The sequence below is a fragment of the Daphnia pulicaria genome, chromosome 2 (assembly GCF_021234035.1).
Source record: "Daphnia pulicaria isolate SC F1-1A chromosome 2, SC_F0-13Bv2, whole genome shotgun sequence".
Lineage (NCBI taxonomy): Eukaryota > Metazoa > Arthropoda > Branchiopoda > Diplostraca > Daphniidae > Daphnia > Daphnia pulicaria.
The window spans coordinates 5,569,569-5,591,024 of record NC_060914.1 but is presented as its reverse complement, the minus strand read 5'-3'; the positions used below and the strand labels follow the sequence as shown (position 1 = coordinate 5,591,024).

The window sequence follows — 21,456 nt, the reverse complement described above, 5'->3', positions numbered from 1 at the left end:
GGAACAGGAGCTGCTTTAGCAGGAACAGGAGATGCTTTAGCAGAAGCATTAAGCGAATTCACAGAAGAAACTGTCGATTTTGTAGGTCCTGCTACAAAGCCACCGGATCCTTAGCCGGTAGCTGTTGTAGCTTCAATGGCTAAGTATTGCCCAGCTGATGAAGGAGGCGATGGCCAAGAATTGAGCAATCCCATGTTGTCTTCTGGACAATTTTCAACGTCCATGACATCCGTTATTTGAGAAAGGCTTGCAGCACTTCTTTGTGCTGTTTGAGATTTGCTTGCCAAACGTTTTTCTTCTCTCTTTTTGGGGGTTTTTTTTTTCTCCTCTACCACAGTAATCCAGTGGGGGTCTATTTGTCCTTTGGCTGAAACTAAAATTTAAAAAAATACAATTAAATACACAAAATATCGTTAAACACAAAATGCAAAATTATTTTTTCCTTGTTCTTCCTTTATCATGCTAACCCAGGTTGTGACAGCAGCACGAAACTCTGTGGTTTTCCTAAATTTTCGTCGTCCATATTCTGGGTTGTAAACACAAAACTGTCATGAAGAGACCAAGTTTTTGGTTTTCACCGAGAGAGGAGCAGTGCAATGGAGGGATACCAATCAGAAAATTGGAAGGTGCATCGCGCCTTACAAAAAAGTGCATCGTGCTGTAAGCTACCATCGCTCAGAATCACCACCGAGCGTCTCTGAAAGCCGTCGCGATGATCGATATCTAGTTGGAATTTCGCGACCACAAAGATTCAGTTAACAAGGAGGCAACAGTTTAGGTAAAAAGATCGAGGAAACATTTCAGTTAAAAAGATCGAGGAAGTTAAAGTCGATATTTAAGTACGTTTTCGCAACTAAAAATGTGTTTGTTAAGTTTGTCGCCCCTCTCTTACTGATTGTCAGTTATGTTAGCAACTGTCTCATCTCGCTTTCATCCGGTAGGTCTGGGTTGATCTGAAATGAGAAACCACTAGAAAAAAATCCCGCTGAAAATAGTTGTTGAAGAAATCTTTTTCAGTTTAAACTTTACCATAATAACCGAATCATCGAAGGAGTCGAGTAAAATTTTTTCAATATCCCGTGCAAGCGCTGAAACCTTTAAACCATCAAATGCAACAATGGGATCATCCAGATTTGAAATGTCGACGGTAAATTTTTATGCTGTTTCGTTCCACATTGTAACGGTTGCCTTTAACCATCATTAATTCTATTAATTACTTGTATAATTACGTGCACATACCATGTTGTTCCATTTGTCTGTTATTTGGATTTCCCTCTTGCATGATTGCTTGACTGTTTATATCGAGATAACCTCTCCTATGTGGTACACAACACCTATGAAATCTAAAATGGAAATTTTTTTAGAAGTAACCATTTATGGTATATGTAAGTGCACATAAACGTACCAACTACTTTTCCTGATTCCACTCATTCTTCCAATTTTGTGAATTTAAGATGATGTTGGCCTGTTGGGGTATGTCTTCAGAATCATCTGATTCTTCAACAGACAGAACATTCATTTCCCAATCGTGAAGCTGTAGGCGCTCTTCTCTACCTGGCATTCCGCACCCGACCCAATTTCTCATATGCAGTGGACCAAGTAAAAAAACACTGCCGTGATCCAAACACGATACACTGGGAGGCCGTTCCAAAAATATTCACCTACCTAAACGGAACAATAAGTTTCGGCATTTGGCTTGACGGAAATCTAAACGGATTAAAACTCACTCACTTAACTGGAAAAAAACTTAACTCAATGAATCACCAGATTCTCCGACGCCGACTTTGCTGGAGACATCGATGACAGGAGCTCAACGTCCGGCAACATATTTTTCTTTCGAGGCGGGTCTATCACCTGGTCTAGCAAAAAGCAGACGTGCATCGCCCTATCAACCACGGAAGCCATTATTGCGGCCTGTGTGGCAGCCAAAACGGCGGTATGACAGGACTTCAGGACTTCACCGAAGAAAAAAAGCAACAAGTTCCAATATTTTTCGACAACCAAGGTACCATTTAACTAGTCCACAACCCAGAATTCCACCCTAAAACAAAGCACATCGCGATGACGTACCACTTTCTTTGCCGTGCAGCCGAAGAAAAGAAAATTGACGTTAGCTTCGTAAGCTCAGCGACGTAGCTTGCTGACATATTCACGAAGGCGCTTCCCAATCCAGCGTTTACGGCAATGAGACGAGGAATTTGTGTAGGGGGAGTGGTGGACGGAGCTAGAGACTTTACCTCAGACAGTCGATGCATAAGAAGGTACTGATGGATTAGAGCAAAGAGAAGCGATGGGTCTTTGCATGTTGAAGACTGTATCCGCAAAGAAAAAATTCATCCGTATGGCTTTACTTTCAAGACGTTCATCCTGATTATCTTGCTCTTCCTAGATCTCACTTAAATTGTCGACTTTTAAATCTAGGGATAACATGATCGAGTTGGCCTTCAAGTAGAGAAATGGCCATGCATAAACGGGAAATGTGTTTATACTTTTTTAAAGCATTGAAGTGGCCAGGTCCATTTCTGAAAAAAAATTAGAGATGCATTCGTTCTTCTTTACACTACAGTACTTTCTTTTTTACAATAGGATCAGTTCGATTGGGGATTATTCATCTTTTTTCCGTTTTTGAGTGACGGAAAGATCTTTGCGACTTTGGAGTGAAGCTACTCCTTTGGCCTTAGCTGCTGTTTGCCAAGTTGCAGAAAAACAGCGGTGACCTTATTGAATAACCAAAGTCTTGTCGCATTTACGAAGCTGAACAAACATTTACGAGGGCTGCCCGGTGTGCCGTTAAGGGCATCACTGTCAGACTTCTCCATTGCCTTGGCCAATAAACCAAGAAAGAAACAGACTTCAAAAGAGTAAAAAAAAAAGTTTCTAGTGGCGAAAACACCGTGTGAATATCTTCTTTGACACTTGCTGTCTAACAAAACAGGGGAAAGACAAAAAGACGACCTTCCTCAGAGCCAGAACCAAGATCTCTCGTCGTCCAAGGTCTCTCCCAATAAAACTGGTTTCTGGGTTTACACTTTCTCGAAGCCCACGACACGAGAACAGCATAGAGAAATTTGGTCTGCTACTTGCTAGCTGAGGAAAGAAGGAGTTAAGCAGAATCTATATGCTCATCAGTACTATATAAAACTAAGGGACTATGCCTTTTTACAGTTGGGCTTACAACCAGACCGGACGGGGTGGAATCTATACCACACATTCCCTGATTTAAAAAATCTTAAAATAGTATTACGCAACTTACAGGTAACACGGCTAATACTGCTGTTCAAAATATTCCAGTATACAGCGCAAAAATAATAACCCAATAATTTAGTGTTTGGGAGAAAAGAAAAGACAAATTCTGAAACTGGTATATGTCTTATTGGGACAGTACAAGAGAAATACTGGGCCACTGACAGATCAAGGGATGTGGGTAGTGGAATATATGCAAGGCGGATGGAGGAATTGATAAAAATTGAAAACTTGCGATACTTAGTATAATTTTGGTGTTCCACTGAGTCTAGATATACTAATCAATGAGATGAATCAGAGGCTTTTTAGGAACAAAAACCAGAAAAATTTAAATATCCAAAATAGTGGGAGCATATAATCAAAATATGTCCAGATATTAGCAAACAATAAGTCCTTTTGGTAAATATCATCGTAAATTTGTTTTTCCATCAAATTTGAAATGCTGCTGTTCTCTTTTTACTTATATGGAGATAAATTTATAATATACGTACACCTGAAATTTATAGGCTATAAATAGAAAGCATTTCTTTAAGAAGTTGGAACCTCCGGGAGATGAAAAGTACTTATGTGTAAACGATACAAGTGAAATAATGTAGTATGCTATAGTCTTCCATAGACTAGGGGACTCTTTACCCCTTTCAACGTGCGACCAGGTTAGGCGAAAGCATAAAAAACAACAAGCTGGTTATTATGTTGAATGGGTTTAATTTTTTTTCAATTAGGGTACTGGAGGGCACTCCTGGTGGTCAGGGATATCTCCAGCTTTTGCGTGCTTATTAGGTAACCTTCTTTTCCGCTTGTTTTTGTCTTGTTTTGGTGGCTTCTGTAACGTCGGTCGCAATTTTTTTTGCCTTGGATTGGAGTTTGTGGAGTTTAGTTTTGGTTTGGTGTTTTCTTTGTTGGGGCTTTGCGTGGTTTTCTTTTTGTTTTTGTTTTGGACGTACTTGTTTGTTGGGGATGGCGCTCTGCTGGATTTTGTCTTTTATTGGTGCGGGAGTTCTGGCTTTGTTTTCCTTGGTGAGTGGGATGTTGGAGCTTCGATTTTTCGATTTTATATTCTGTTTATAATTCTGGTTTCTTTTAGGTAATTGATTAGCAATTTGGTGATCTGATGATGGATGTTGCTGTTGTAGGATGGATTGATACCTACTAAGTTGGATAATTCATGTTCTATATTGTGCTTTTGGAAGTAACGTCTAATTTGTCCTATCTTAGGTTTCGCGGTGGAGAATCTGAGCAGGGCATGTTCTGTTGTTTCTTCTTCTCCTTCGTTGCAGTCCTTGCATATATTGGGTCGATGTTGGGATTGAATCTTGCCTGTTGGCCATTTAGTCTGTTGTGGCCAGTCCGTAGCCTGGAGAGGATCCTGGATAGTTCTCTTGAATTGTGGTTATGCCATTTTAGCAGACCGATCTTGTTTAGTTTGAGATTGGGTTTATTGTTTTCTTTTTTCAATTCTTCTAGGAATTTGGTTTGGAGGTGTATCTTGAGCTTAATACATTGCTCGTTCACTGATAATTTGTTGTATATCTTGTAGATGGGCTCGTTGCTTGAGCTTTCTGTGGCTGCCAGTATATCTGCCTTTTCGTTGCCGTCGATTCCGACGTGGCTTGGTATCCAGTATACTGTTGCTTTGGTGCCTGTGCTTCTTAGTCCTTCAGCTGCCTGCATGATCAAGTTGATAATTTGATGCTTTTCTTTGCTTGGTGAGTTAATAGCCTGGGTGATTGATTTCGAGTCAGAAAAGATAATTATTTCACTGATTGGGTCGTTGTGTTGTAGAATTATTTCCTTGGCTTTGACGATGCCGTGTCCTTCGGCTGGGAATATTGAGGATTTTTCTTCGAGTGTGTACGCTTCTTCGATAGAGAGGCTGGGAACGACGACCGCACAGGTTGTCGTTTTTGTTGATGGATTTAGCGATCCGTCTGTGTTTTTATTTCTGTTTCTGGAAGGCGGTGGGTGATCTCGTAGAATAGTAACCTGGCTGCTGACTGGTTTAGCATTGCGTGTTTTTTCGATATTGGTAGGCGGCCGATGTTGATGTTTGATTCTATCCATGGCGGTGGCTCTTGGCATTGGCTCCTGTAGTCTGGTAGGTTGTTGAAGAGTCTGCAAAATTGTTTGGTTGATGGCGGATGTCAGTGATTGGACTTTCTGTTATTTCCATGGTCTCGGCTATCTCCTCATGTTGTAGCAATTTAGGTACAGTGGATGTTGCGTCTGCTTGTCGATTCTTATTATGAATCTTCCTGAGAGCCATGTTCTTCGAATCTCGATTGAAGTGAGTCCTAGTTCACATTGGAGTTCTTTGATTGGTGTTGTTGATAATAATTCAAAATATGCAGTTTTGGATTGTTTCTAATCTTTTTTGTCGGGTTTTCCTCGAACATCCATATAGGACATGATCCAATATTCTATTCTGCTCGTAGAAGTGCCTTGTACATGATGCAGAGGGAGTCTACTTTTGGGCCGTGCTTTGTTTTGGTGAGTATCTCGAATAAGTTTCTGAGCTTGATTGTTTTGTTTGTAGTTTCTTCTGTTTGTTTTTTCCATCGTAGACCGCTTTCGAAGTGGACGCCCAGGTGCTTTGCCTCTTTGGATTAGGGATTTTAGTCCCGAACAGGAACAGGAGTGGGACCAACTGTTTTCTTCTCTGTGTGGAAAAGTTTATTAGTACTGACTTTGCTGCTGAGAATTTAATTCTCAATTTTCTTCTCCATTTGCTGATTCTGTTTAGGTAGGGGATGAGCTTCGTCTCTGCGTATACGTGGAATTCTACATAGTTTGAAAACAGCAACGTCGGTCCTGGATTGCTGAGGATTGGGAAGTCGTTTACCATCACCATGAACAGGAACGGGCTGAGGGGTGATCCTTGTGGGACTCCTACGTTAATTGGCCGTTCTTTGGAGAAGTGGCTGCTTACCCTTACGCATTAAGTTATTTTTCTTAGTTGATTGTTGAGCCACCCTAGAGTTTTATCTCTAACTCCTTTTTTGCTTAGCTTGTATAGTATTCCTTGTATCCAGCAGGTGGTGTGGAAGGCCTTTGCAAGGTCTGATGTTCTGTGGCTGGATTTTGTTGAAGCCTGTGCTTAAAAAGTGTTCCAGGGCTATGACGTTGTCCATCGTGCCCCTTCCTTTCCTGAATCCGGATTGGTTCTTGAGGTATAGTCCTTTCTTTTCAAATTTCCATGTTAATCTTCTGTTAATTATTTTTCCATCACTTTTCCTAAGCACGATGTAAGAGAAATGGGTCGATACGAGTCTGGATCGTTTGCTGGTTTGTCTTGCTTGTGAATTGGTATGATGACGGCTATCTTCCAACTGTCTGGTACGTATGAAGATTCTGGTAGAGTGTTAAACAGGTGGAGCATGTGGTTTTTGTTTTGATCGTTTAGGTTTTTGAGCATGTTGTTGTGAACGCGTCCCATTGCCTGGCTTTTGAGATTGCTCATACCAAATTCTAGTTCCATAGTTTTTATTTTTGAGTTGAGGCCGCAGGGTCCTTCCGATCATATTTTTGAGTTGAGAGTTAATAGTTGTTTGAGAGTTGTTTGTTTGAGTATTGTGTTAGGAGTTTGAGAGTTGTTTGTTTTGAGTTGAGAGTTGAGAGTTAAGAGATGTTTGAGAGCTTCAAATTCTAGGGTGACTGTGATAGAGGGTGATTTGACAGTACCTTTGAGGATGGAGAATTGATTCAGAGTTCTTGTCTTGTAACCATTTTTGGTGAGAGCTAGGCTGATTTCTTCATTGGTGTCTCCTGTAGTAACCTACCAGATCACCACTGAATGATAGGTGTAGTTTTTTTTTTAAGTGAGCAGGTGACTGGTAGTGTACCTTTTAAGACCGTTGTTAATGAGAATAGATGCTCCTGCTGAAGGATCGAAATTGGCTGGATTAAGATGTCGCCGCCTGCTGCGATAGCGACTCCTCCTTTTGCGAACGATCCTAGCTCACTTTTTAATTCCTGTATTATTTAACTTATTTCTTTTGTTTTTCACTGCTTGAAGGATTCTCCATTGTTGAGCTTGATGAATACATGGATTGGCTGTGAGGCTTCATTGTCGGCCATCTTGTGATTAGCTTGGGGTTTGGGATGGGGTAGCCTTAGGTGTTCTTGGGATTCACAGGTAGGCATTGCTGCTTTGTGGTAGTGGGAAAGTAATTTAAGTGTGATAGATCGTCTGTTCGCTACGGTGGTTGAAACCAACCCCAACGGGTTTCAATTCCGCATCTCCGCAATGCCTAATTTCGAAGGGCAATCAAACTTGTCGCTCTCGTATAATTAAAAGTCGACAAGAAAAATAAAAACAGCACATACAAAATATCCACAAAATATCCGGGAAGTTGAGCAATCGCCATGGTGGTCATTTATGGTCAATGAGCCGTGCTGTGCAAGTTTCTTTTGCATCCGATCAACGGGAACAGCAACCCTGAAGTATTATCACTCGAGGAAATTTTGGCCGAAGGTGCTTTCCATTTGAATTCTGATCGCCGTCCGGCTGTCATTTTTCTTGAATCTAGATATACAAAAATGGATAATAAATTTCTCTAAAAAAATTTCTTGAATGTATCGTTTTTTCATTATAAATATTTAATTAAATTAGATTTGAAAATAGGCCTTATTTTACTTGAAAAGACCCGTTCTAGAAAAATTTATGGTATTTTTAACATTGACTAGTTTATAAAAGTTTGCAGACCGAAGCGGATGTTTAAACAGGGAGCTACGGAAGAAAGAAGTTATGGTAAAAATAAAATGATACGTTACCCATAAGAAAATGCTCCCAAAATTGCATAATATTCACAAAAAAAACACAAAAGAAACGAAAAAAAAACAAGAAAAAACTCATAACTGTTTTAATTCAATGTTGTTGTTAATTTGTTGACTGTGTATGAATTATGAAATGTCATTAATTTGAGAATCACAATCATAGTCCCATTATTTGTTTTTTTTTTCACCCGAAGGAAACGTAGCGCCCGATGTTAGCAGCTGTTTAACCAAAATCGGTTCAGACAGCTTTAAAGGCTATCTCGCCTTGAGGGGTAGGAGGGGAGTCCCTTAAATCATAATTGCATTTCAAATTATTTTCGAAGGAAACAACTATAGGATGACACAATGTAATTTCTTTTGCGGCGATGGTCTTCTTGGACATTACTGGCATGTCAAACAATATCAATATTAAATGTTGGACTGATGGGTCTGATGCTTCTTCCACTGCAAACGAGAGAAAACTCCCCGGGATGTGTCTCCATGGAGGGACTTAACAATAAACAATTTTTCCTCTTCGATATTTGGATTGGAACACTATTTTATGAAATTTGCTATCAACACCGTTTGATTTTTGTGGAAAATTTTGTCGAATAAATCCTCTTTGTATTAGGTAAGGTTTCTGTTTCGGTTGGTATAGAACGTTTTATGTGCTGCCAGAACCAGCGCGTATTTCAAGGGTCAACGCAAGCTTCCAAATTACTTATTTTACTTCAATGTAAACATTTATTATTTAAAAGTTGTAAGTCTGACTTAAATACTTTTACGACTGAACTTCTGACTTTTAGGATTGATGTTTTAATGCGTCCTGGGTAATCGAGTCTTTTTGAAACATTTTCTGTCGTGCAGTAAGACCACGCTTTAATTTCTTTGTGGTCATTTTATGAGAAATGGGTATTTGCGCCTGTGCGACACAGGTACTAAATTCTATAATATCTTACACACTTTAAAGTTACTTCACAGACCCTTGGTTATAAGGTTACAAATCACAAGCCCTTAAACAATTTTGGCCAGACTTCAGTGACAAAATCTGCCATTCATGATGCATGCATGCAGGAGGTGGGCCAAGTATCTTGATTTTGGAGCTTCTGACTTGCCCACTCATTATTTATGGTTTGCCACAAACCTTTCAGTGGATTAAACAAAGTTACGTCTCATGGCTACAAACAATTTGTAGTATTCGGATCAAATCATATTAGAACAACATCATTTTGAGAGCAAATTTTGGAAATTTTGATGTTGATGTGGCTGCGATGACCAAAAAGAAAGAATTGATTGAGCAGTCTAAAGAAAAATACTACAAAAGTCTTCCACACTTTTTTGGTAATAAAAGTTTGCAAACCAGGGGCATTTTATCTTTATCCGTCCATGGCTGAAACCGTTTTTCTAGGTAAGCTTAGGCAACAAACGGGGGCAAAGTTAATTCAAAAGCAGCCATGGTAATGGCCAAAGCCAAACACATGACTTTGATAAGCTTCAGTGGATTAAAATTATGCCCCTTCTTTCCATTATAGCCAATAGTTCTTTTATCGCAAGAAATAAAAAAGGAAATTTTATTCCTTATTAAAAAAATATGTTGATAAAAAGAGAAAATTTCAAAAGAGTAAAAGAAACGAACGGTGTGCTGTTACTCCTTCGATACCTCGGATAGATAAATCGGATTTTTCTTGAACCTAAACAAAAACAATTCATTAGTCTAATCCTTTTACTGAATCATTCGTTATTATTACCTTGAATCGAGAAAATTAGAAACCAAATGTGCAATGCTAGATACCGTGGTTATGTGAAATCGATGATTGATGTTAGTGTACAGATCCAAGGAGAAACAGATCCGATATCGTATACCAAGTCCAAAAATTAGTTTAACCATGCACTACAGACACGAACTCTTTCCCTCATAAGCAGGATGCTGCCGGTAGACTTGCCAATGCAGATGCAGTCAGGCTATATATCTTGTCTACTGTCGAGATACCACAGCAAAGGATTCTCGTAGACTGCACGTCAGCATACCAGATGTGGCAAGCACTCTCTGCACAGCACCTTGAACAAGCGTCAGACAACTTGTATTATCTTCAAGCCAGATTCTATCAATACCAGTACAAGGAGGGTAATGATATGAAGACGCATATTGCTGACATCAAGGCAATTGCACACCATCTCACTGAAGTTTATAAGGCTATAGAAGAAAGAGAGCTTATCACGAAGATTTTCTGCACTCTTTTGGCCCCTTATCGAAACTTCGTTTCATTGTGGCGACACAACCCGATGGACAGACAGACAATGGTATCACTAACCTCACTTCTCCTATATGAAGAAAGAAAAATTGGCAGATGGACCCCAAAAGGGGCTAACAACCAAGAGACAGCCTTTCATGCCTCAAAGTCCACCACATTCGATGGTGGAAACGATCAACCGAACCGTGACAAGAGCTCAGAGAGACGTATGAACCAATTTTCTGCACGTTATACACAAATGAATTATTCCACTAAAAAGTTAATCTTTCCAAACAGATAACGAAAAGAGTGCCCCTTATGCTCACTAGTCAGCCGGCACATCATACGGTCGTGGTAAGTCCAGAAGAGGGGGACGTGGAAATTATCGTTACCAATACGACAAAAACCGCCAGGGTGGCCATGACGAAAACCAGCACAACAAGAAATGCACCTATTGCAATTCTACGGGAACTCACAACACGGCCATTTGCAATACTAAGAAGCGCCACAACCACACCGATAGAGAGAGAGAGCAGATGGTCAAGCGAGTAAAGAAGGAACATGGGCAACAAGAAATTATAACCCCAGTCATTGACATCACTCTGGAGAACCAGGACTACAGTCTGATATCGACAACTCCTCGTTTTGACACACGAAACAACTGCGACTGGTTCACCGACTCCGGCACCACTCAACATATGACGGACCAGCGAGAGTGGCTGATTAATTTCGTCGACGTGCCCGATGGATCCTGGGCCGTCAAAGGAATAGGCTTCTCGAGCTATGCAGTCAAAGGCTCTGGAGACGCTTCGATATGGATCACCAAAACCAACGAGGGAAAAAAATCAGCTACAATTAAAGGAGTCCTCTACGTTCCAGGCCTCGGAACAAATCTGTTTTCGATCGCCGCGGCCACGGAACTAGGATAGGTCGAAACTTTCACCGGGACCCACGTCCACTTCTCATCTTCAGACGGCAACTGTCAAATGTTGAGGGAGCGTGTTGGGCGAACACTCTACCTCCTCGCCATCAATCCACGTCACAATATTGAAGCTGAACAGAGTGTAGCTCTCCCCTCATCAATCTCGCCAAGTCTCTCAACATGGCATCGACGCCTTGCTCATGTCAGTTACAACACCATAATCAAGATGGCCTCTAGTGGAGCAGTCGACGGACTGGATCTTGCCAACACTGTGGTTCCATCTGAGCCGTGCACTGGATGTGCATATGGAAACCACCAACGGCAGCAATTTCCATTGGGTCTCATCCGAGCCACATACACAGGTCAGCTGATCAGGTCAGCCAATGGAGAGAGCCACACCAAATGGAGCGCTGTATTTCGTTCTATTTATAGACGATTATAGCGGATGGAGGTTCATCTATTTTCTCAAGTACAAGTACTGGTATTAGAAATTTTGTGAATTTCATCGAACGAGACTTGTTTGACATGCTACAAGTGCCTCTATACCATGCGTGGATACCAAACAACCCAGCAACCGCATCGCTACTGGGTAGTTCAAGTTATTCTCAGCTACACGAAGAGATGTGTTTCCTGAAATGTTTTGGTGATGATGACCACTCTCAAAAAATCGAAGCCCTTGATGTCTTTTTGAAATCTCCAAAGGTAACCGAGAATGGATGGCAGAAAATTGGGGAAACAATGCGAAATGGAGAAGCTGGTGTCTTTCTCTCTGATCACCTATTTCGCACCGCTTACAAAGTCAGTATCCATTGTTTTTTTTAAATTTGTTTTAAATAATCATGTGGCATCCTCGACATGTTTTATGTTTGAAATAATTTGTAGCACGCGGACAAAGTATTCCAGCTGGTGACTGAGACAAAGTACATGAGTTTCCATGACGTTGTCTGGGAGACCGTTGCCAACTTTCGTGCAAGCACCTATTTTGATGAAACTTTTCAGACAGTGGGAATGGATGCGGTAAAATAAAAAGAAAGAAAAAAAAATAAAAAACATAAATAAAACAACGTTGTTAAATGTTGATACCTAACAGTTTTTTGTTTGTAAATTATATTTTAGGTGGAAGCAGAGTTGGTTGTGAAAGACATACCGATAGGTAATACGTCAACCACCGTCACAATTCCAAATGGCAATGAACGAGTACTGGAATCTTGGCGTCAGATGTCTCTCGAAGTAATGCTCAAATTAGCAAAAACAGAACCGGCTGCTGCTGCAGCATTAAAAGACGCCACCATATTTAAAAGGAGAGTGGTTGTGGTGTCTCCCAACGTAAGTGGAATAATTTTATTTTATTGATATCAGTTTTAATTCAAATGTTTCTTTGATTAGGTGGAAATTGTCAGAAAATGTGCTGAAAAATTCTACAAGCAAAGACTTTTTGCATTCCTCACCCATTACGCAAGTACTTCCTGTACTCTAAAGTGTGAGAAATTAAATGGCCAGTACCGCGCTACTCTAACTGAATACGGAGAGGAGCCTACTATAGCCGTGGCAAGTCATCGCGGCGCTGCTGAAATCAACGCATGCATACGATACATCAACGCCCAAGTTGTCAACGGTTACATGACATGGTACATTTAAATTTTATTTTTTTAATTATTCAAATATATGAATATATCAACAACTGCCCTGGAAGAAGAGATATTCAAAAAAATTGAAAAGGCATCGCGAACGACGCTCACATTTAACGGAAATGCGTTGACCATAACGGGAACGCCTCACAATGTGGAACACACCAAAGTAATGGTGGAAGTAATCGCTCACAACCTCAACCCAGTCGTTCCAGATCGGTTGTTGCCGTTCCGGCTGTTGGACGAGTCCATCAAAATCCGCAACTAGCTGCTGCTGCTGTTGCCGTTCCGGCTGTTGGACAAGGCCATCAAAATCCGCAACCAGCTGCTGCTGCTGTTGCCGTTCCGGCTGTTGGACGAGTCCATCAAAATCCGCAACCAGCTGCTGCTGCTGTTGCCGTTCCGGCTGTTGGACGAGGCCATCAAAATCCGCAACCAGCTGCTGCTGCTGCCATTCCGGCACTCGGACGAGGCCATCAAAATCCGCAACTAGCTGCTGCTGCTGCCGTTCCGGCTGTTGGACGAGTCCATCAAACTCCGCAGCCAGCTGCTGCTGCTGTTGCTGTTCCGGCTGTTGGACGAGGCCATCAAAATCCGCAACCAGCTGCTGCTGCTATTGCCCCACCTGTCGGTGGGTATTTGTCAACTCATATGCAGGTGACAAATGATTTGTTTGTTTTCCTAACCGGAACCATCGGGACGGCGGCCATTACCCGGAGTTTCGAGGTCGAAAATGGTTACTTAACTACAGTGGAAGTACCAGGTGACGACTTCGTGGCTGAATATCATACTGCCGACAATTACGTCGACAGTAACAAGCGCGAGGCATCCACCATTTTCGTGAATCATCTAATAGATTTAGGCGTGGTGATCCTAAACGGGCGTAGGATCACCACAGGCCCAAATTTGCCAGATTACGTGAGAAACCTGGATATGGAGAGCAGAGGATTTTACAACGTGCACAATGCACGTTGTGCAGTAGAAAGGAAACTTGGTCGCAAAAATTTTTACTGTTCCGAAACTGGATCACCCGGAATATACCGGTGCAGCTTGCAATTTCCGAATTATGGAAGAGACAAGATTTGCGTCGACAGGTTGGAAACAAGAAAGCAAGATGCAGCCAACTTTGCGTTTTACGAATTTTCCCCAAAAACTGTTTGCTGCTGGGAAAATTTCGTCATTACGTCCTTAATATAATAATTTCCAATTTTTTACAACATTTACCATATTGGCATCACTTCTGCTCGTATTTCCATGTTGCACAGTCCATGAATGTTGAATTTCTTGAAAATGGAGGTTGAAATGCTTGTAATTTTCTTTGGGCGGCTCGGCACGTTCTGTTTTCAAGACGTCACCTCCGTCGACGGTTACTCATTGTCCGGAGTCACAGCTACGGAAACAGAAAATCTTTTCCGAGCAGTTTTAATTGGCGATCAACCCAAAACGGGACACATTACCGTTGTGCTTCAGCGAAACTCTTTTCGGACTGACGAACGTGTGCAAAGCAGCGCGTTGAGTAACACATCTAGCGTCCATTCCGAAATTGGACGGGAATCTCCAATGTCGTGCGTAATGATTGACACATCTTGTGCACCTTCGGAAACTCGACGTGAAGCTTCAATGTCATGCGTAGTGAATGACACATTCAGCGCCCCTTCCGTAACTCTAGGGGAATCATCAATTTCGGCCTGTGCCACGGCATTGGCATTCACCCAAAACTGCCGTTTTTAAAAAAAAAAAGAGTTACGCTGAGAGAGAACCTTCTTTTTTTCGCAAAGTTCTGGTCATACATAACAAGCTAGATACAAGGTCGAGAAGACCCATGGGAGTTGTTAACGATGAGGCGGTTCGCGCGCGGCTCCCCTTTTTCGGCGAATTCTGAGGGACGGTGCCGCCTGTGTTAAAAGATAGGGAGTTCGCAAAAATTTTAAAAATTCATAACTAGAATGTTAAGACCGGAAGGACGAAAATTATTACAATATCAATAAAAATAAAGACGGTCTATCGAATGTCGCAAGTCGCGACCCGCTCCGCCTGTCGAGAACGGAGATATTTGCCATCAAAGTTTTTTTTTAAATGAAGATTGTGTAATCTTGCAAATGACTAATTAAACTCGGACGAAAACAAAAAATAGCATTTTTTTTCTCTTTTTTTTGGTTTTTGTCCGATCTCAATCGCTAAATCCTCCGCCGTTTTATTAGTGTTTTAGTGCAAATTCCGCACTACGCTCCCGCAAAAAACCGAAAATCGGAACGAGAATTCCCACCCAACCACTGATCCAAAAAATCTGAAATTTTTGCAGTGTAATATAATCATTACAGGCAACACACAGTATTTAAAAAAAAATCAGCGAGGTACCGCGACAAAAAAAATTGAAATACCATGGAATGGCCCTAGTTCTTCATAACCCCACCAAATACAAAGGGGTAATGTTGAATATTTAATCATTAAGCTTTTCAATTTTAACGACTAAATTTATCCTTCAGGAAACCCCCATTTCTGAAGGAGATTGGGACGTGGTTAAATTCAGACTGATTGCCAAGCAAAATTCAATCAAGAGGCTACGGTACAACAAAGGGAAAAAGAAAAAGAATTCCGTCAAACCATTTGGAAAAAAAAAGGCAATGGCCAACAAGAGAGGATCTAAGAACAGGAGGCCCATTAAAAACACTGTCGACTCAGTAATTGAGGATGTGGTAATGGCCTTCCTCAATTAATTAACAAAACCAGGCCCAATTGGATAAAATAATGAAAATTTTGTACATAATCTAAAATTTATTGACATTAAAAAAACAACAGCTATCAACAAACCCAAACATAACAAGGTTATAAACATGTTGAATATTCCCCTCCCCCCTCCTGATTATAGAATTTAAAACAAATAACAACAGTGAACTGTGAATATCATATATAATTTGATATATGAATATCATATATCATAGTTTCAGTGGCGAAACTTTTTAAAAGCTAGGAGACTATCTGAATGAGAAAGAATCTTTAAAATTTGCGACTCAATAATTTAAAATTACTGACTCACAGTCTAAATTGACACACTATACTTTGAGTAAATAAACAGCTGATCTATATCGCGGCTACTGAAAATTGAAAAATGAAAAATACTGCTTAGTACTGTGCAATGGCGACTATTCCAGAAGGAGGCGAGTCTCTGAATGAGAAAGAAGAATCTAGAAAAAGGGAACCTCTGGAAACACATCGTTGCCAGATTAATTTATAAAATTAATTTTTTAAATTAATTTAATTAATTAATTTGGCATTAAATTAATTTGATAAATTCATTTGGCATCAAATTAATTTTTTTTATTAATTTTATAAATTTATCTGGCATTGCAACATAATATTGAAAATATTTATACAATATATTAAAATCAGCGCTACATTGCCAACGTGTATTGCGTGTGTCCAGTGTATTGAGAGCATGTAGCATGTGTTGAATTTGTTTTTTGATTTTGAATTTGTAATTTTTGTTGAATTTTTGTAATTTAAATTTGTTTTTCACAGCATGTGTTGTAAGCGGTGATTCCCTAGAGTAGACAGTAAAGAATGGAAGCTGTCAAACTTCTCCCCCCCCCCCAAAAAAAAAACCCAAAGAACCGAGGTACGTTCTGGATCGTCTGGAGACTTTCCGAATGTACAGTTCAAATTTAAAAACAAAATGTTCACTTGAAATCTTGCAGCATATTTATTAATGTCTACCAGAAAAAGGAGCACTTCGGGTTCCAAAAAAACAACTGAAAGAAAAAATTGTCCAAATTTATGAAGCTTTTTTTCGCGTGAGAACTTATATGATAAACGTAACAAATTAAACTTGTGTTGTCAGTGTTGTGTTATTGACTTCTTAATTAATTTTTTTTTTAATATTTTTTTTTGCTGTGATAGGGAGATCAGTCTAGTGGAAAAGCAGAGCTGGTGAAACTCAACACTGAATAGTTGCTAATATTGAAAGAGAACTTAAATACCTTGTTTTCCAAATGTATCTCTATGCTAGGACATGACCATCAGATACGAGTGGCTTATTCATTGCAGGTAGTTTGTCATTTTAAAATAATGTTAACTACAGATGATATCTTTCATCATCTTTTTCAGACATTGTGTGCCTTAATAAAAGCTGGTTTTGCTCGAACTGCAATTGATGTAAACAGTGACATCATTGAGCTTTTGATTGGTGGGGGCTGCTGATATGCAAATGCAATTGCTAATAGAACATTGCTCGGACATTTTGACAAGTTTGACCAATAATTTTAAGATTTTACGTACTTTAATTTAATGCAAACCGCTAGATTGTGCCGTCTGTTCAGAATCGTGCGCGTATTCAGAAGTTTTACTATGCATAGGCGCTTGGCCAATGCTGCTAGGCTAATGGTCTCTAGAAACAAGCGCAGGTTAGACATGCGAAACGAAAATTAATTGGCTCATTGATTCACGCTTATTATTCCGAGTAAATATACCAGTACGACAGATTTGATTTAGATTTAACATATGTCACAGGTAACTCTAATGAGTTTGGAAATATATGATTATTTAAGTTCTGTTCATGAAAATTTTTCATTACACATAAAATAATTGCGATAAGCTTCCCATCTTCAGGAAAAATGTCCTTTTATCAGAACCCAATGTCTGTATGTCAAAACATACTGTGGTTGTGTCTAATTGCGGAGTTATTAAATATTTTAATTTTTCAACAATTACACACTGATGTTCTTCAATAGGAAGTCGTCCGACTTTTGGACAAAACATATACAAATCGCAACAAGGTTTACAATTTCTGCAGTGAGCATAGCTACAGTCCGTCCTATTTTCATGGCAGAGTTGCAAATTTTCCGATTGACGATCACAATGTGCCAACTTGTAGGTAAATACGACTAGTTATACAACGAAAGTAACTACTTTCGACCCTAAGGGTGTAGACGATATATTTAGCTCTTCAAAGCTCTTTTTCCTCGCTACATACAACGCCCCTTTTTCCTCAGACTTTTTCTAGCTCTTATACGGTTATGTTGTCGCAAAATTTTCCTCGCGCCCCGAGGAATCCACGTGTCGAACACGTTCGCGTCGACAGGTTAACAAATGGGCTTATTCGTGAAGCAGAAGGTTGGAATAATTCCCGTGTGTTCTTTGACCCCAATCGTTACGTCCCAGACGAAAGAGAGAGATTTGACCGTCCCATCTATCGTGAAAGATCGCCCTTGAGACGCGCATTCGAAACCGCCTACCCACGTAACGAAAATCCGTATCTCCAGTATTTTAACGATGACGACGCGTGGGGCCAACCACCAATTCAAGATTCTTACGTTCGTGATCACGCCAGAACGTACGGCGCTTATTTCGAGTGCAAGCAGGATCCCCGGTCTTACCCAACTCATCGTGAATTCGTGCCAGAAGATGAATTTTATGAAGATACGCCAAGAGATGACGACGGGGCAGAATACGAAGACGAAGAGGGAAAAATTGACCATGGTCGCCCTTGGCGGCCACAGAGTAGCGTCCGTTTTGCCACTGAGGAGCCATCGTTACCCGTTAGAAAAATAGCGACGGCAAGCGGTGTACCAACCGCCTTGGAAGGGGCTCAGGCAAGAGCAGGCCCATCTAAAGCAGGCCAGAGTGTGGAACCCAGACAAGAAATAGAAGTGGTTGCCGTCGTCGACGTCCCGTCCCCACCAGCGTCCCGTCCAGTACCCAAAGCGATCTGCGAGGAAATAGCGTCACTTTTATCGGTTGGCGTTTCAACTGAGCAGTCGAAGTTAAATTCTAAAGAATTTCAGTTAGCGTATGAGGTTACGGACTTTTCTCTTATGCCTCCCAAGCTAGACGCATAAATGAGCCGTCGGTCCAAGGATAAAGGCGTTCTTAAATCGGTCAGTGCTAGGGAAGAAGCGTTAGTTCGAACCCAGCTCAAAATTATGGACATCGGTCCCCCGTTGATCGACCTTTATTCACGGCTCGCAACGTTGGAAGAAGCCACGGCGTCGCTCAGTCCAGGCAGCCCTGCAGCAGTGGGGCCGTGCGTTCGTCCACATCTCCAAGAAACGCCGTGAGTCCGTCGTACACTTCACGGACCCCAGAGTTGATTATCTGCTGAAAGATGACAACTGCTTTGCAACCGGTAAGGAGACCCGCGAGCTCCTTTTCACCGGCCGTTTCCTTGAAAAGATGCTGACCGAGGCCAATCAAGACGAGACGCTAGCTAGAAGAGACAAGGCGGTGGCTGCCACAGACCGAAGGAATCCAGTTCGGTCGACCAGACGTGACCAACAGATACCTCCGGAAACACGCCATACTCACTACGGCGTGCCACATTTTTATCGTGGTGGTAGACCGAGAGGACGGAGATGAGGTGGCGATCCCAGAGGCGGTCGTGGACGCGGGAATCCCAACCCAAGAAGGTATGAGTTATCTCGCCCATTTATAAATGTAACATCTTCAATAGACATCAAAGTCGGTGCCAGATTGAGCTCGTTCGCTGATCATTGGCTAGCGGTGACTGACGACCCCTGGGTTTTAGACACAGTAGCGGAGGGTCTTAGAATCAATTTTATTTCCGAACCTTTGCAAAGCTCATCACCTCGTGACGTTTCCATGTCTGAGGAAATGCAAGCTGCGTGTAAGACGGAAGTAGAAAGTCTTTTAAAAAAAGGGGCAATTGAGGAAAGCACGGATGGATCGGCCGGTTTTGTCTGTTCTTTCTTTTGTGTACCAAAAAAGACGAGAGGGCATAGGCCAATCGTCAATCTTAAACCGCTCAACAAATTTATTGTTTATGAGCACTTTAAGATGGAAAATTTAGAAACTGTCCGTTTTTTAGATAGAAAAGGGGACTGGTTTATAAAATTAGATCTCAAAGACGCGTATTTGACCGTGCCTGTTCATAACTCCCTCCAAAGATATCTACGTTTTCAATGGGAAGGGCGTGTTTTTCAGTTTAAATGCATGGCCTTTGGTCTTGCCCCAGCCCCTAGAATCTTCACAAAGCTTTTGAAAGTTGTCGTTGCCTTTTTGAGGAAAAGAGGGATCAGACTAGTACTCTACCTTGACGATTTCCTGATTATGAATGAGACTGAGGAGGGGTTGCGCTCCGATTTAAAAACCACTCTAGGCATTTTAGAATCTTTAGGTTTCCTTATCAATTGGGACAAGTCCACCACCATTCCCTCAAAATGTATCGAATATCTAGGGATGATTGAAGATTCAGAAAGACTGTTCTTTTCATTACCCGCGGCCAAGGTGCAAGATGTGATGGACATGTGTAAAAAAGCATTAGCCGACGGTGAGGTTTCATTACGCAAGGTAACGGCTATTCTCGGGAACTTTACTTGGGCTATTCCAACAATTCCCTTCGCACAATTCCATTACAGAAGTATGCAAAACTTCTATATTACAGAGTCAAAGAGGGTGGGAGGTGACCTGAATGTTAAATGTACTCTCTCTTCTGGTTCAGTACTAGATTTGGAGTGGTGGGTATCAAATCTGAGCGCGTTGAATGGCAAAGATTTTTCCCAACAATCCCTGACATTGAGATTTGTTCGGATGCGTCTATGTCCGGCTGGGGTGCAGTTTGTGATGACGTTGCGACACGCGGTCCTTGGACAACTGCACAGACTTCCTTACATTAATCAGTAGGAGCTCACTGGAGCTCTCTACGCTTTACAATCATTCGCCGGGGAAGCGCAGGGCCTTTCCATTCGAATGTACCTTGAAACTCAACGGCCGTGTGTTACATAAACAAGGGAGGGGGAACCAGGTCAAGCGAATTGACGACCACAGCTAAGAAATTAACCGAATTCTGTGAGATGCGAAATATCTCAATAGAAGCTGTCCACCTTCCTGGAGTAATGAATGTGGAAGCCGATAGAAATTCACGTTCTGAGTGCGATTCCAGCGATTGGTTATTGGATCGCTCGGTCTTCAGGAATTTGAGTTGCGTTTGGCCGTCTGACATTGAACTTTTCAGTTCTCACTGGAACGCGCAGCTTCCATCTTTTGTATCTTGGCGTCCACAACCGGGCGCGAGCGCGGTTAATGCCTTCTCATTGAATGGGTCCAATCATGCCGGGTATGCATTTCTCCCCTTTTCATTAATACCTAAATGCCTAGAAAAGCTCAGGAGAGAAAAGGCTAATTTGGTTCTCATTTGTCCAGTCTGACCAGGTCAACCGTGGTTCCCGATTCTCCTGGAGTTGGCATGCGATGTGCCGCTTCTCCTCCACTCATCTCACAATCTGCTGGTATCAGCGACAGGCGTAGCCCATCCACTGCTTCAAACCGTCTCCCTCCAGTTAGCCACGTGGAAGTTATCCGGCAAGATTTCCGAAGGGAGGGATTTTCGGAATCTTTGGTCAGCCTACTTTTGGCCGGAAACCGTGCCTCAACATACTCGACATATAAATCGGCGTGGAGAAATTGGGTTTATTGGTGTTCTCGACGGAACGAGAATCCCCTGTCAGTCCCTATAGCGTCAGCCTTAGAGTTTATAGCGGGGTTGTACCGGGAGGGAAGATCTTATAGTTCGCTTAATGCCCATAGGCATTTATAGGCATTACGTCAATCAATCTTAATTATGATTTGTGAATTGAGATTAACATATGTTATTGGTGATTTAGAAATATAAAAGCCACAACAGGCGGAAGTGATTGATGCTGTATGAACTGGCAAAGATTGCCTAGCA

General features: G+C 41.4%; 1 pseudogene; it reads left to right on the top strand.

Annotated features, from left to right (window-relative positions):
* Nucleotides 1-18,610: 18,610 nt before the first annotated feature.
* LOC124327658 lies at nucleotides 18,611-21,244 on the top strand (annotated as a pseudogene).
* The last annotated feature ends 212 nt before the right edge of the window (nucleotides 21,245-21,456 follow it).